General features: G+C 39.1%; 1 long non-coding RNA gene across 1 annotated transcript in view; it reads left to right on the plus strand.

Moving 5' to 3' along the window:
- The first annotated feature begins 3,571 nt into the window (after positions 1-3,571).
- The window catches only part of LOC140739309 (uncharacterized), a 78,475-nt gene continuing 66,959 nt past the window's right edge, over positions 3,572-15,087 (plus strand). Inside the window, exons 1-2 of the long non-coding RNA XR_012101599.1 lie at positions 3,572-3,857; positions 9,194-9,259. This is a non-coding gene — a long non-coding RNA (uncharacterized lncRNA). The remainder of the gene's footprint in view (positions 3,858-9,193; positions 9,260-15,087) is intronic.

The raw sequence follows: 15,087 nt of genomic DNA on the forward strand, positions 1-15,087 counted from the left end.
GAAAGCTAGGAATATTTTTTCTTGAAATAGAGGATTGAGAGGTTAGCTGATAGTAGAGTATAAAGTCATGAGTGGTAAAGATAAGGTGAATGCAATTAGTCTTTTTGTCTGGAAGGGGAACTAAAAATAGAGGACATAGATTTCAGGTGAAAGGTGAAAGATTTAAAGTGACACTAAGGACAATTTTTTTCACACAGAGTGTCGTGCGTACTTGGAATGAACTGGTTGAGGCAGGTACACTAACGACATTTAAAAGACTTTGGATAAGTACATGGAAGGGAGAAATTGAGAGGGGTATGGGCCAAATGTAAGCAAATGGGACTAGTTTGGTGGGCACCATGGTTAGTGCGAATGAGTTGGGCCAAAGGGCCTGCTTCCAGTAAGCATTGATGTAGGATTGGCTTTTGTGTTCTGGTTGATAACCATTCAATGCATGAAACCTTGAGCCACAGCCCAAGCACTTCATATGAAAATTGGTGAGAATATTCTCCTACACTGTCATTGGAATAACTTCACAGGTATTCTGGGTAGTTATTCTGTAAACTTTGGAAAGTGTTTGCAACACCTGCAGTTATTCTGTAGCTGTATTGGCAAGTTACTTTATGTCAGGAATTTATCCATCTTAAATATAACATACAACAAATTAGAACAGTGTGCTGTACAAGGAGTGTTCAGCAAATGTTGTCAATTGCACACAAAAGCTACATTTTATGCTGGCAAGAGAGAAAATGCATGATATGCAACAAATAATTTTAAGTGCGAGCCTGATGCCAGAAAATGATCAGATTTGCATGTAGAGTGCCCAGGCCAAATTTCTAATTGGTGCAATTTCACCTGAAAATGTTACCTTGTGTGATCTAATCCAGTTAAGAGGACCATTGATCGAATTTCTAGACAACAAAGTAGAATTTAATGAGCAAAAATTCAATTACAAACAGCCTGTTAATTTTTTTATCCATTGAATTATACAACTGCTGTGTGTTTCTCTCAGTGATACCATTTATTGCAAATACTCACTTTGTGTTTGCTGGTGTATTTCAATCAGACTGCATCTGCAGGAGAATTAAAAACACTCAGAAATGACCCTAGGCTTGCTCCTGCAAAGGTCATTCTCATTTATGTGAATTTTGTATTGTCATTGTACTTTTTGTGGAAGTGTTTGAGTAAGGATTGCAAGGATTTCAACAAAAGTTATGTCGTATTCAGAGAACAATTTTATATAAATAACAAACCAGCAATGTTCTACATGCTTCAGAAATGGCACTGCACACCAAAAATATGGTATAAAGAGCAGAAAATCTTAGAAATACTCAGCACGACAGGTAGTATCTGAAACTGAGGGAAACAAAGTTAACATTTCAGTGTGATAATCTTTCATCTAACCTAAATTTTACATTTAAATAAATTAGGTTCCCATTAGATTTTCTGGGACCAAAGTAAAATTCCGTTCAGTGAAAAAAATAGAAAGTCACCTGGGACAGCAAAACAACATTCCACCTTAGTATTTCAGCCTGAATTGGTTGAATAAAATATTACTTTATTTTCTGCTTGCTTTTTACAATATCATTCCTAAAAGTTGCCTAGAATCCTGAGTTTTAATGGTGCAGCATGTTTCCAGGATTCTGAAGCATTCCTGCTGATGTTAAATGCAGAGCAGTGGCAAAACCACTTTGGAAATTTACATTCCATGAATACGGTTGTCAATGGAAAAAGATTCTGGGGTATTCAATGATGCACATTGACAACATGCTTTCGATCTAACTGAGTTCTTAAAATACATTTTATTGTTGGTTGTAAGTATACAAGAAGCTTATTTTCCTGAGTCCTGATGCAGGGTTTCAACCCAAAGTGTTGACCTCCACAAATGCTACTTGACCCGCTGAGTTCATCCAGCAGTCTGTGTTTTTTCACTATGAGCAGGAAGGGCTTTCGACTCATTGAGGGACCTTGTTCTTATTTTTCATTTTGAATGGTGCTGTGTTTTGTAACTCTAAAATATCAAACTAATTAAAAGAAAGACCCAGGACTGGAAATATGAATCTAACTTCTATTTTTACTTTAAGTGAGGCACACACTATGCTGTGGCAGTGTAATGATGCATGCCAATTACATATTTTTACATATAACGTGCAATACGTTATATAAATGCCAATGATTGCTAAATTATGTTTACAATATTACTCAAATATTTCTGAAATATTAAATACACAACATTCCTCCCTGTTTAACTATAAACAACTCAATATAGAATTCATCTCAACTTATATACATATATAAGACCATAACACCATAAGGCATATGAGCAGAATTAGGCCATTCAGCCCATCAAGTCTGCTCCGCCATTCCATCATGGCTGATCCCGGATCCCACTCAACCCCATACACCTGCCTTCTCACCATAACTTTTGATGCCCTGACCGATCAGGAAATAATCAACTTCTGCCTTAAATATACCCATGGCCTTGACCTCCACCGCAGTCTGTGACAGAGCATTCCACAGATTCACCACTCTCTGGCTAAAAAAAAATCCTCTTACCTCTGTTCCAAAAGGTTGCCGCTCAATTTTGTGGCTGTGCCCTCCAGTTCTGGATACCCCCACCACAGGAAGCATCCTCTCCACATCCACTCTATCTAGTTCTTTTCAACATTCAGTAGGTTTCAATGAGATCCCCACGAACTTGTCTAATTTCCAGTGAGTACCGGCCCAAAGCTGCCTAATATGTTCATTCCAGAAATATCTTCATGAACTTCCTCTGGACTCTCTCCAGTGAGATATGGGGCCCAAAATAGTTGACAATACTTCAAGTGCAGCCTGATTAGTGTCTTATAAAGGCTCAGCATCATCTCCTTGCTTTTATATTTCATTCCCCTTGAAAGAAATGACAACATCACATTTGCCTTCTTTACTAAAGACTCAATCTGTAAATTAACCTTCTGGAAGTCTTGCACAAGGATTCCTAAGTCTCTCTACACCTCTGATGTTTGAACCTTCTCCCCTATATTATATATATTCTGCACTATTGTCCTTTTACCATACGTTTTCCAACACTGTATTCCATCTGCCTCTTTTTTGCCCATTCATATATACTGTATACTATATAATATGACCTGTTTATTATTTATTGCAATGCCTGCACTGTTTTTGTGCACTTTACACAGTCCTGAGTAGGTCTGTAGTCTAGTGTAGCTTTCTCTGTGTTGTTTTTTACGTAGTTCAGTCTAGTTTTTTGTATTGTATCATGTAACACCATGGTACTGAAAAACGTTGTCTCATTTTTACTATGTACTGTAGCAGCAGTTATGGTTGAAATAACAATAAAAGTGACTTGACTTGAATAAAACTACTATATGGATATCTACCGCATAGTAAATTTTTAATCATCCTGTTCTGGCTGAAAGATTTAATTGCTGGGGCGGATGTCTTTCTCTTGTGGGATAACATCTTTCTTGTCTAGGGAAGTCACATTGCTTGGCAGGAGAAGCTTGTGGCTGTGAAACAATCTCAGTTTCTAGGGCCTCCTCCATGGTAGTTGTAGACATTGACTCTGGGACGGCAGGAAGTGTGTCTGACAACTCTGGTCACTTTTCTCCTTTGCTCTCCTCTCCAGATGATATCAGATGAAATCTCCACTCTGTAGGAGAGTGTTCCATTTCTGTCCTTAATCTTTCCAAGTACCCACTGCTGATCGCCTCTGTTGTCCCTCGTCAGGACTTCTTGCCCAGGAGTGAAACATCGAACCTCCTTGTTACAAGAGCCTTCAATTTGTCTCAGCTGTTTGTCCTGCACGTTACTTCTGAGACTGGGTTTGAGGAGATCCAAGCGTGAGCACAAGCAACAACCCAGGAACAGCATTGCTGGTGAGTTGTTGTTTGTGGAGTGAGCTGCGATGTGAGATGCAAAGAGGAAATTGGTGAGCTTCTGATTCAGTGTGATTGTAGTTGTTGTTCTGTTGTCATTGCTTGCAATGCATTCTATAGACCCTAGACCAGGGTTTCTCAACAGGGGTTCCGTGAGATTAAAAAAAATACTGTTTTTTGAACTTTGTGCAATGCACAGTTGTGCCAGTGACCAAGCAGCCCTGTTAGCAATCTTATTAGAGATCTCTCGGCCCAGTATGGTAGTGCGCAGTAGGACCGCGGTTATTTGCTTGAGTCCATTCTCAGTTTTTGATGCAAGGTAGGGGAGGCCATTGGTAATTGGTGACTGCTGTATGACCTCTAGTTGTATGACCACCCAATCTCAGTGGAAATAGCCTGCTTGCATTTACCCTATTTATCCTCCTCTTAATTCTGCATATCTCTTAAAATTTCCACTCAATCTTCTACAGTCCAAGGAACAACACCTTAACCTATTCAATCTTTCCTTATAACTCAGGTCATCTAGTTCCGACAACATCCTTGTAAATTTTCTCTTTACTCCTTCAAACTTATTGACATCTTTCCTGTAGGTAGGTAACTGTTATGTTTTTTAACTCTAGAACTAATTAAAAGAAAGACATGGGACCAGGAATGTAAGTCTAACTTCATTGTTTTATTTTAAGCAAGGCACACACATATGATGTGGTGGCATAATGATGTATGCCACTTACACGCTTTTACACAGAACCTGCAATGCATTATGTGAGCAGAAAAAATGCTTAACCAAACAATATTTTTACAATATTGCTCAAATATACTGAAATATTGAATACACAACAGATGGCACATAGGCTTTGCCTCACTAGTAATTTTCTAAAGGCTCTGTTACATTGGGAAATCTTTGCTTTCATCTTTTCCGCTACATTCACATTACACCTGAGGATTTGTCAAAAAGTAACACATACTAATAATTTATTTTGTGCAATTGTAGGTCTATAGCAGTACAGGTTATCATTCTTTAAATTTGTGATACGAGCCAAATTTTCAAACTTCTTCCTCATCTTCATTAATATTGTTGCCCATGCAAGTTTGTGTATGGAGTATTTATTGTTCCAATTCACAGAAATTGCAGCATTTCAATTAAATAAATGGTTGATCGAGGAAGCAGAGTGATATTGTGCATTTTGGACTTTGACTGCTGTTAATAATCATGTTAATGTAGGAAGGGTGATTGATAAGTTTGTGGCCTGAGGTAGAAAGAGTCAATTTCACAAATCCTAGCACATTTATAACCGACTTTATAGAAGTCAGCGTCTTGGACCTCCAGAAGTGGTCGACAGCAGGGGTGTTTGATAAGTTTGTGTCCTAAGGTAGAAAGAGATGAGTTATACAGCTCTCATTACATGCACATACAGTTCAACTCCTTGAGTGAAAATGCAGTAAGTTTGAAGTTAATAACTTCCATGACTGCTGGACTAAGTGTGTAAATGTAGGAGGGGACTATGTTGAAAAATAAATGTGCTAGGTTTTCTAAAATTGTCTCCTTCTACCTTAGGCCACAAACTTATCAATCACCCCTCATAATTGAAACCTACAGGATCAATGAAGCAGTGACTCAAAGGATACAAATAAGCCAAGAGTTAAAGATCAGTGAGCAGTGGCGAATGATTATCTTCCAGATCAGAAAGAAACACACTCTAGTATTGATTATCTATTATAATAAAACATATTATATCATTATATATTTTTAATATTTATTAATATTTTTAGTATTCACAGTTTGAAGTACCAAGTGAAGGAGCAACTTCTTGCAGGGTGAAAGCCATTTGAAAATTGCAGGTCTTGTAAGAAGTGGGTCAATGAGCCAATGAAAAGAAAGGAAATCTTAGTGGGACAGTCACTGTGAGTGGGGCAGTGTCAGAGTGGTTTGGATTCAACTCAACAGGCTTGGGCAAGCATAGATGCAGGCTCCAAGTAAGTTTCTAGCAGGATTTGTTTTCTGTTAGTACATACTGTAGCTAGTGCGCCGAGAATTAGCCAAAAGTTAGTGGCATGTTCCTTGTGTGAGGTGTGGGAACTCTGGGGAGACCTCCAGTCTCCCTTGAGATGCATCTTCTTGAAAGCAGCCACAAAGCAAAGAAAGACAATTGAGCCCCTTTGAAAAAACCCACACAACAAAGATCATCAAACACTCACTAAGTGGAAAAAAAGAACAAATCATGCAAATAATAATAAAGTTAAAAAAAACACACAGAACATGGATCGCAGAGTCCATGAAAGTTAGTCTGCAGTCTCAGAGCCAGTCCTGTGCTGAGGCAAGTGAAACAGGCCTGGGAGTTCAGTGGCTGCTGGCCATAGCCACAGAGCCAGTTCAGTGCAGTGGCAGATGCGAATGTTGCAGGGCACAGCCACAGAGCCAGGTCACGCGGAAGCTCCTTGATCAAATGGTGTAAATAGTAAAATAAAAGTAAACAAAAAATCCCCGAAAGTGAGTCCATAGCCGCAGGGCCAGTTCAGCACTGAGGCGAGTGAAGCCCGGCCCAGAGCCCATTGACTGCTCCCGAACCTGGTGAACATGGTGAATCATGAACAATGATGCGTGGTAGAAGATAGAGATCTATAAAACAACCTTACAGCATGTAGAAGTTGAAAACTTCATACTGAATTTGGAATTTAGCTAGTTTCAGTGACTCCATTTTCTATTCCTCCACATAGTTTCCCATGTTGCTTACTTAATCTCAGCTCTTCTGTACCCCACTGTTTATAGAGAGGGTCTCTGTAGAAGCTATCATGACACTCTGTATTATGTCTTACTTTGCTCACTCACAATGCAGACACAAGAGAGCGATTTCACCTATCATTCATGTCAGTTTGGTAGTAATTTCATTTCCATGAGCATGTAACAATTGGCAGGATATTAATGTCAATGTCACAGCTGTTATTTGCACTTGGAAGATGTTGATATAAGCATTCATGAGAGAATAGATCAAATAGACCCAGTAAAGTTTAGTGAGATCTGAAAAACTGATGCTCAACAAAAATGGCAAAGTTTGAGCTTTTTTATACTTTTAGAGTTTGGTCAATTAACTTGACAGCTGGCAGCATAACTTTTCAACCTGCTGAACCATAATCTATCAGCAATGGCCTTGATATCAATTTGTTCAGCTAAATGCTCTCCATTACTCTGTAATTTTATTGTCACCTTATGGCAATAAACATCTCCCTTTTGTTAAACTCTGTAATGCTCATTACAGTCCATCAGAAAGCTCTCAACAAAGATCATTTTGGTTCTTAATTTCTCGTTCACGTACATTGATCTGAAACCTCAGAACAAAAACCTGCAACTAGATCTTTATCCTTTATGGATACAATGCTTCTTATGCACTTCGTGATTATAGTGACAATGACTCCAGAAAAGTTTGACAGTTAATGTAAGACCATTAGACCATAAGACATTGGAGCAGAATTAGGCCATTCTGCCCATCAAGTCTGCTCTGCCATTCAATCATGAATGATTAACTTTCCTTCTCACCCCCATTCTCCTCCTGCCTTTTCCCTATTACTTTTGATGACCTTACTAATCAAGAACCTATCAACCTCCACTTTAAGTACACACAATGACTTGGCCTCCACACCTGTCTACAGTACCAAATTCCACAGATTCACCATCCTCTGGCTAAATAAATTTTTCTTCAGCCCTGTTTTGAGAGAACAGCATTCTATTCTGAGGCCGTGCCTTCTGGTCGTACTCTCCGACTATTAGAAACATCCTTTCCAAGTCCACTGTATCTCAGCCCTTCAATATTCACTAAGTTTCAATGAGATTTCCCCTCATTCTTCTAAATTCCAGCTGGTGCTGCCCAGAGCCATCATACCTCCTCATACATCATATACTCTTCAAATGCTCCTCACATCTCAAAATGAAATTATAGGAAAAGAATCTTCCAGGTGACAATGGGACTATAACTCATTTCTTATACTTATTGCTCTACTTATTACTCACTATACTAATAAAACTGTTTCCTCGGGATGATAAATGAGTATGGACGTGTCATTTTATTGTAAAGACTCGGCTATCCCAAAAATAAGTGCTTTGGAAGATAATAAAAGCGATTTGTGATAATAGGCACACTTCTTATTTTGCTTTAATCTTTGATAAACATAATGGCCCAAAGCTCTTAGTACATCATAACCAGATATTGCCAGCATGTTAGGGCAGCCTGTCTGCTTTCTACATCTTTCAATTAGTGTTTCACTAAACAGGCTGCTTCACGCAAGCCCATTTATTTTGATGTTATCAGTTATCTACCTAGTAATATGATTTCCTGCTAATGTAATCTTAGTTATTTTACTTCCACTTTCCTGGTTTTTATGCCTTTTTCAGTCTGCTTCTCTGCCTTAAGACACAATTTAGGTTCCGACATTTTAAAATAGAAATCTGACAATGTAATCACAAAGTCAGATTGAAGCTACAAATAATGTAGTTTGCATCCTGATTTTAGCAGGTTATCTCACTTTCAGTATCCACCAATTACAAAATGCAGATGCAGACTAGTCACATGGTGCATCTTCTTCAGAATAGTTTGTTTATAAACAAATGTATTAGAGTTGTGTAAATTTTTCATGACATAAACTAATTGGGAATTCTGAATTATTTGCAAATTTGATGGGAACTGCTTCACTTTTGCATCTTAAATTGTTAAGTGCTGAGGTTTGAATAAGATAGACTATCTTTACATATTTTTGTTAATGACTTGTAGATAAATGTACATTTTTCTATTTTGTAAAGGTCAGGTAATTTTTAATATGATGATAATCTCATCTAACAACATCCAACATTAGTTTTATATAAAGGTAGAGTTGTTTAAGGCTTGAAGTATTATAATCAATATGAATCAAGATCATTGCTTTCAGATAGATCCAGATGGTCTTTTCTATTCAGATCTTAGTTCACAGCTATGATTTTGACAGGTAGAAAATTGCAATTAAAAGAGATAAAGTTCCAAATAAAATGCATAAGATACAATGTAATACCGTCCCATGGCCTCTTCTTATCACTACTGCTCAGAAGGAGGTACAGGCCAACACTCAGTCATCTAGAAACACCCTTTACTCTTCTGCCATCAGATTTCAGAATGGCCCATGGACACAACTTCATTATTCCATTTGTTGAACTTTTTATTTATAATGCAATCTATAGTAATTTTATATCTTTGTACTGTTCTAAAACAATGAACTTCACAACATTTAAGTCAGTGATAATAAACCTGATTTTGATTCTGATGGTTACAAATGCCCAACTCCCAGATACTTCGTAAATATGAATTTGTTTTCAGGAGACGAGCAGGACGGATGTGGATTGATTTGCTGGTTTTAGTAGTGCCGCTGACACCTTCTACCAGGTAAGAACAGAGCATTTCCATGTACTTTCTCTCCTATCCCTCCTCTAAGCCTCCCCCACCCCCAACCGCTCCACACTGAGCCGCAAGAACTGAGGGCTGAGTCTAGCTGGGGGACCTATTCACTCTCTGAGTCAGTGAGGCTGGGAGATGTCTCTCTTCCCATGTCTGCTTACTGTTCCTTCTCAGCTATTTTTGGGATCCTCTCTCACACACACTTTTTGTTGAGACTGGACTTGCAAACAGTTCCATTTATGAGAAGCTCTCAGGAGCAGAACCCTATCGTAACCTGGCAACTGCCTGGGGTATTTTGTTGCAAACATATGCATGATCTACCCCTTCTGTATGGGTTTGATGCAGTTTTGCCTTCAAACGAGCATTAATCATTTTGACAGTTTGATTTATAAACACTAATGTTTAGGTTTTCTTTACACTTGGTTTCTCATTACTAATGTTAAAAGAATGTTGTTAAGGACAGAGCTCAATTATTACATGCAAGAAAACAAGAAAATAGGGACACGAGAGATTCCAGGGATGCTGGAAATCTGGAGTAGCACAGACAAAATGCAGGAGGAATAGCAATTCAGGAAGGATCTATAAAGGGAAATGAAGAGTTGGTGTTTTGAATTAAGACCCTTCATCAGGTCTGGAAAGGAAGGGGACAGAAGCCAGAGTAAGAAGGTGTTGGGGAGGGGGAAGAGTACAACCTGGCATCTCACCAATGATAAAAACTGTAATTCACTGTTTTTATTATGTACTGCACATGCATGTAACGAGAGTGGCTTGGACCTCCAGGTGGTCCACAGCAGGGGTGATTGATAAGTTCATGGCCTAAGGTAGAAAGAGATGAGTTATACAGCTCTCGATACATGCACGTGCAGTTCAACTCTTTGAGTGATAATGCAGAAATTTTGAAGTTAATGACTCATCCCCTTCTACATTAGGCCACAAACTTATCAATCACCCCTGCTGTGGATCACCGCCGGAGGTCCAAGATGCTGACTTCCACAAAGAAGGGATCCGTATGCTCCACAACTGTTGGACTAAGTGTGTAAATGTAGGAAAAATAAATGTGCTAGGTTTTATAAAATTGACTCCTTCTACCTTAGGCCACAAACTTATTAATCACCACTCATATTGTCTTTTTTATGTATTGCATTGTACTGTTGCTGCAAAACAATAAATTTCATGACACAAAGTAAATCTGATCCTGAAGTTGCACTGTGTGAGTACCTCCACTGACCCCCACTGTCAATAAGATGGCTTCCACCTCCTTCACAAGGGCTGTTTAACAGGAGCAGAAGCTGGTCTTGCTAGTGTCAGCCACATTTCCTGGATGAACAATAAAAACCTCAAGAAACCTTAGGTGGCACACAGTGGCATCTAACTAAATTGAGGAGGTGTGAAGTTTAAGATAGCTAAAAAATAAATTTGATGTACTAGGAATTGAAACAGCCGCTGCATGCTGTAGCAAAGATTGAGAGCCATAGGTGAAAGAAATAATTGGGAACCACGGGGGTGATCAATGTGCTGTAACAATGCTGAAACAAATCACAATACTGTGAAATAAATGGACTTAAAGAAAAGCTGCAATATCTTTTCATATGATGTTCTATTTGGGGATTCTATGTTAATGAAAATCCACTGAGCTACAGATCTTTGTGTGAATATGTGCCATAATAAGGGAGTCCTGTGGGATATCACTCTGCACTTAAACAACCATGTAGCTCTTCCATGGTTCAAATTTGCATGGTAATGATGCACCAGCCTGACTTTACACTTGCAGACTACTCCTGAAAGAAATCCCATCAGGTTTGAAGGGGATTCCTGAAAATTTATTTCAACAAAACCTACTTGTTCATTCATTTCTGCCATATGAGCTGGTATACAAAGTGAAATGTAGGTGTCACTGTGGGCCAGTAATATACCAGGAGCCCTTGCACTGCATAAATTGATCTTTGCTCCAGGAATAAATCAGACCTGGTTGCTACAGTATGTCCAAGATGATCAGTCCAGAGTGAGTGTGTATGGCTAGAAAGAACAAAGAGTTTTAATTGCAAAATTGAAGCTATGCACCTTTTTTTAGATATCAATACCTTTTTGATATCAATAATAACAATAATCAATGATATAATTTAGAAAAGAAAATTGGACATATGGCTGTCTTGCATTAAACTCCAAAAAAAATTATGCTCCAATATCCTAGCTCTCTCTTGATAGCTAAAGTTTCCCATAGATTCCTGTTCCTGACATCGTCCAGTTAATAATTATCTGCAATTTCTCTTTGAATTTAGTGCCCTTGCTATAATCAATCCTATGAATTTCAGACAGTTACTAATTGAAGTTGTACCAGTATTTTGCAAAAATTAATTGAAGATTCTTTGTGTATATTTTACCCAATTTTCTATTGTTACACGTTACTCAGCAACAGTGCAATGATGCTTGGAGTTAGAGAAAGTTTAAAAGAAGTGAGTGGGGGCAGTTGGCACATTTTGAGTGCCACAGTCCCAAGGAGAAAATGGATTGGGCAAAATGATGCACTTGGCAAGAACTAATAAAAAAAAGTTAGATTAGGTTTAAGCAGAGTGGCCATTGTGTGAGTGGGCTAGTATTGGTGCAGAGAGTTGAGGCTTTGGTTTATCGAGGCTTTTGGCAAGGAGAGGCTAGGCCACGGCAAGATTTTTTGTTTGTTATTTATTCTTTCTTTATTTCTTATGCACAATTACAGGTATGGGTATGTCAGAGAGGGTACTGAAATGATCCTCTTGTGGGATGCGGGAAGGTAGCGAGACCTCCAGTGTCCCTGATGACTACACTTGCAAGAACTGCACCCAGATGCAGCTTCCAGCAGACCGTGCTAAGGAGCTGGAGCTGGATGAACTCCAGATCATTTGGGAGGTTGAGGGGTTGATAGACAGGGCATACAGGGAGGTAGTTACATCCAAGGTGCAGGACATAGGTAACTGGATGTCCGTCAGGAGGGGAAAGGGGATAGGCAGCCAGTACCGAGTACCCCTGTGGCCATTCCCATCAACAACTGCTTTGGTTACTGCTGAGAGGAATGACATAGCAGAGGAAAGCAACTGCAGACAGGACTCTGGCACTGAGTTTGGCTCTGCAGCTCCAAAGGAAAGGAGGGGAGAAGAGGTGAGCTGTAGCGATTGGCGATTTGTTGGTTAAGGGATCAGAAAGGAGGATCTGTGAATCAGAACAAGATTCCTGAATGGTCTGTTTCCTCTCGGGTGCCAGGGTTAGGGACAGCTCAGATCGAGTCCACAGCATATGAGGGGTGATTGATTAGTTTGTGGCCTAAGGTAGAAGGAGTCAATTTTAGAAAAACTAAAATTTATTTTAGAAAACCTAAACATTTATTTTTCAACATAGTCCCCTCCTACATTTACACACTTAGTCCAGCGGTCGTGGAGCATATGGATCTTGGACCTCCAGAAAGTGTCCACAGCATGGGTGATTGATAACTTTGTGGCCTAATGTAGAAGGAGATGAGTTATACAGCTCTTGTTACATGCACATTCAGGTCAATTCTTTGAGTGATTATGCAGAAACTTTGAAGTTAATAACTCATCAGTTAATAAGTCATCGGAGTGATTGAGAAGTTTGTGGCCTAAGGTAGAAGGAGATGAGTTATTAACTTCAAACTTTCTGCATAATCACTCAAAGCATTGATCTGCACGTGCATGTAACAAGAACTGTATAACTCAACTTCTTCTACCTTAGGCCACAAATTTATCAATCACCCAAATGTGTACACTTTCTGGAGTTTTTTGAGAAAGTTACCAGGAAAGTTGTTGAAGGCAAGGTAGTGGATGTTGTCTACTTGGACTTTAGCAAAGCCTTTGACGCGGTCTCACATGGGAGGTTGATCAAGAAGGTACTGTCATTTGGCATTCAAGATGAGGTAGTAAATTGAATTAGACAGTGGTTTTGTGGAAAAAGCCAGAGAGTTGTAGTAGATGGTTGCCTCTCTGACTGGAGGCTTGTAACTCATGGTGTGCCACAGTGATCAGTACAGGGTTCACAGTTGTTTGTCATTTTTATCAACAATCTGGATGGTAATGTGATAAACTGAATTAGCGCATTTGGGTATGATAGGAAGTGTAGTGGACAGCAAGGAAGACTATCAAAGCTTGCAGCGGGATCTAGACAAGATGGTGGAATCAGCTGAAAAGTGGCAGATGGAATTTAATGCAGACAAGTGTGAGGTGTTATGCTTTGGGAGGACCAATCAGGGTAGATCTTACATCATGAGCAGTAGGGTACCGAGTACTGAGGTAGAATAGGGGGATCTTTGAATACCATTCCGTAATTCTTGACAGTGGCATAACAGGTAGATAGAGTCATAAAGAAAGGTTTGTGAGATTGGTCTTTATGTTTCAATGTATTGAGTACTGGGATTGGGATGTTTTGTTGAAATTGTATAAAATGTTGGGTGAGGCCTAACATTAAGGCCTAACTTGGAGCACTGTGACCAGTCTGGTCACCTACTTACGGGAAAGATGTAAATAACATTGAAAGAGTGCAGAGAAAATTTACAAAGAGAGTTGCTGAGACTTGAGGATCTGAGTTATAGGGAAAGGTTAAATAGGTCAGGATTTTTTTCCCAAGAATGTAAAAGATTGAGGGGAGATTTGACAGAGGTATACAAAATTATGAGTGGTAGTGGTAGAGGTAGGATAGGATGGTCATAAGTTAAGGGTGAAAGGTGAATTATTTAAGGGGAACATGAGAGGGAACTTCTTCACTCAGAGGATGGTGAGAGTGTGGAACATGCTGTCAGTGCAAGCAGTGGATGCGCGGTCGATTTCAACATTTAAGAGAAATTTGGATAGGTACATGGACGGAGGGTATGGAGGGCTATGGTCCAGTGCAGGTCGATGGAACTAGGCAGAATGATTGTTTGGCACAGGGCAAGTACTTTGTATTACAACTGTAACCAGTTAGAAATTGCTTGAACATAGAACAATCCAGGTCATTCAACCCACAGTCTGCACTGATCATGATGCCAATCTAAACTGATTTCACCTGTTTCCACTTCTCTGTATCCCTCTATTCCCTCACTGTTTAGGTGTCTGTCTAAACATCACATGTATATCTGTTTCTACTAACTTTCCTAGCTGCGTGCTCCAGCCACCCATGAGCTTATGTAAAAAAACTTGCTTTGCAGTCTCTTTATAACTTCCCCCTCTCGGTTTAAACCTATGCCCTCTAGAGGGTGACATTTCCACCCTGGGAAAATACTGACTATCTATCCTATCAATGCTTTTCGTAATTTTATATCCGTCTATCAGCCTCCGACCCTCCAGAAACACAATGCAACTGTGTTCAACATCTCCTTATATTGCTGACATATTGTAATCATGGCAACATCCTGGTTAACATATTTTGCTTTCTCTCCAATGCTTCTGCATACTAAAATTCTTGGTGTCTTATTACAGGGTTTAATTATTATTGCTTTCCTTTAACGTTCACATTCCCATCAGACGTAGAACCGGTGTGTAATTGTTCTATTATTGGTCTAGAAGTCAGAATTCAGAGCCTTTGATCCTGGGATATGAGTTCAAGATCAGCCAGCAGCAAAAAAGTTTATGCTTCAATGAATTACGTTTAAAATTGCAATTTAGAAATTGCTAGCCTCAGTATCAATAGACATGAAACCATCAGGCTCTTCTTAAAATCCCACACATATGAAAACCTGGTCTATATGTCACTCAAGAAGCATCAATATATTGCTGAAGATGCAAAGTTAGTTGAAAGATAAAGGTATGTGAAAGATAAAGAAATTTTTAAAGAGGAATTAGATTTAGAATAGATAA

The sequence above is a fragment of the Hemitrygon akajei genome, chromosome 15, assembly GCF_048418815.1.
Source record: "Hemitrygon akajei chromosome 15, sHemAka1.3, whole genome shotgun sequence".
In the NCBI taxonomy this organism is placed as follows: Eukaryota; Metazoa; Chordata; class Chondrichthyes; order Myliobatiformes; family Dasyatidae; genus Hemitrygon; species Hemitrygon akajei.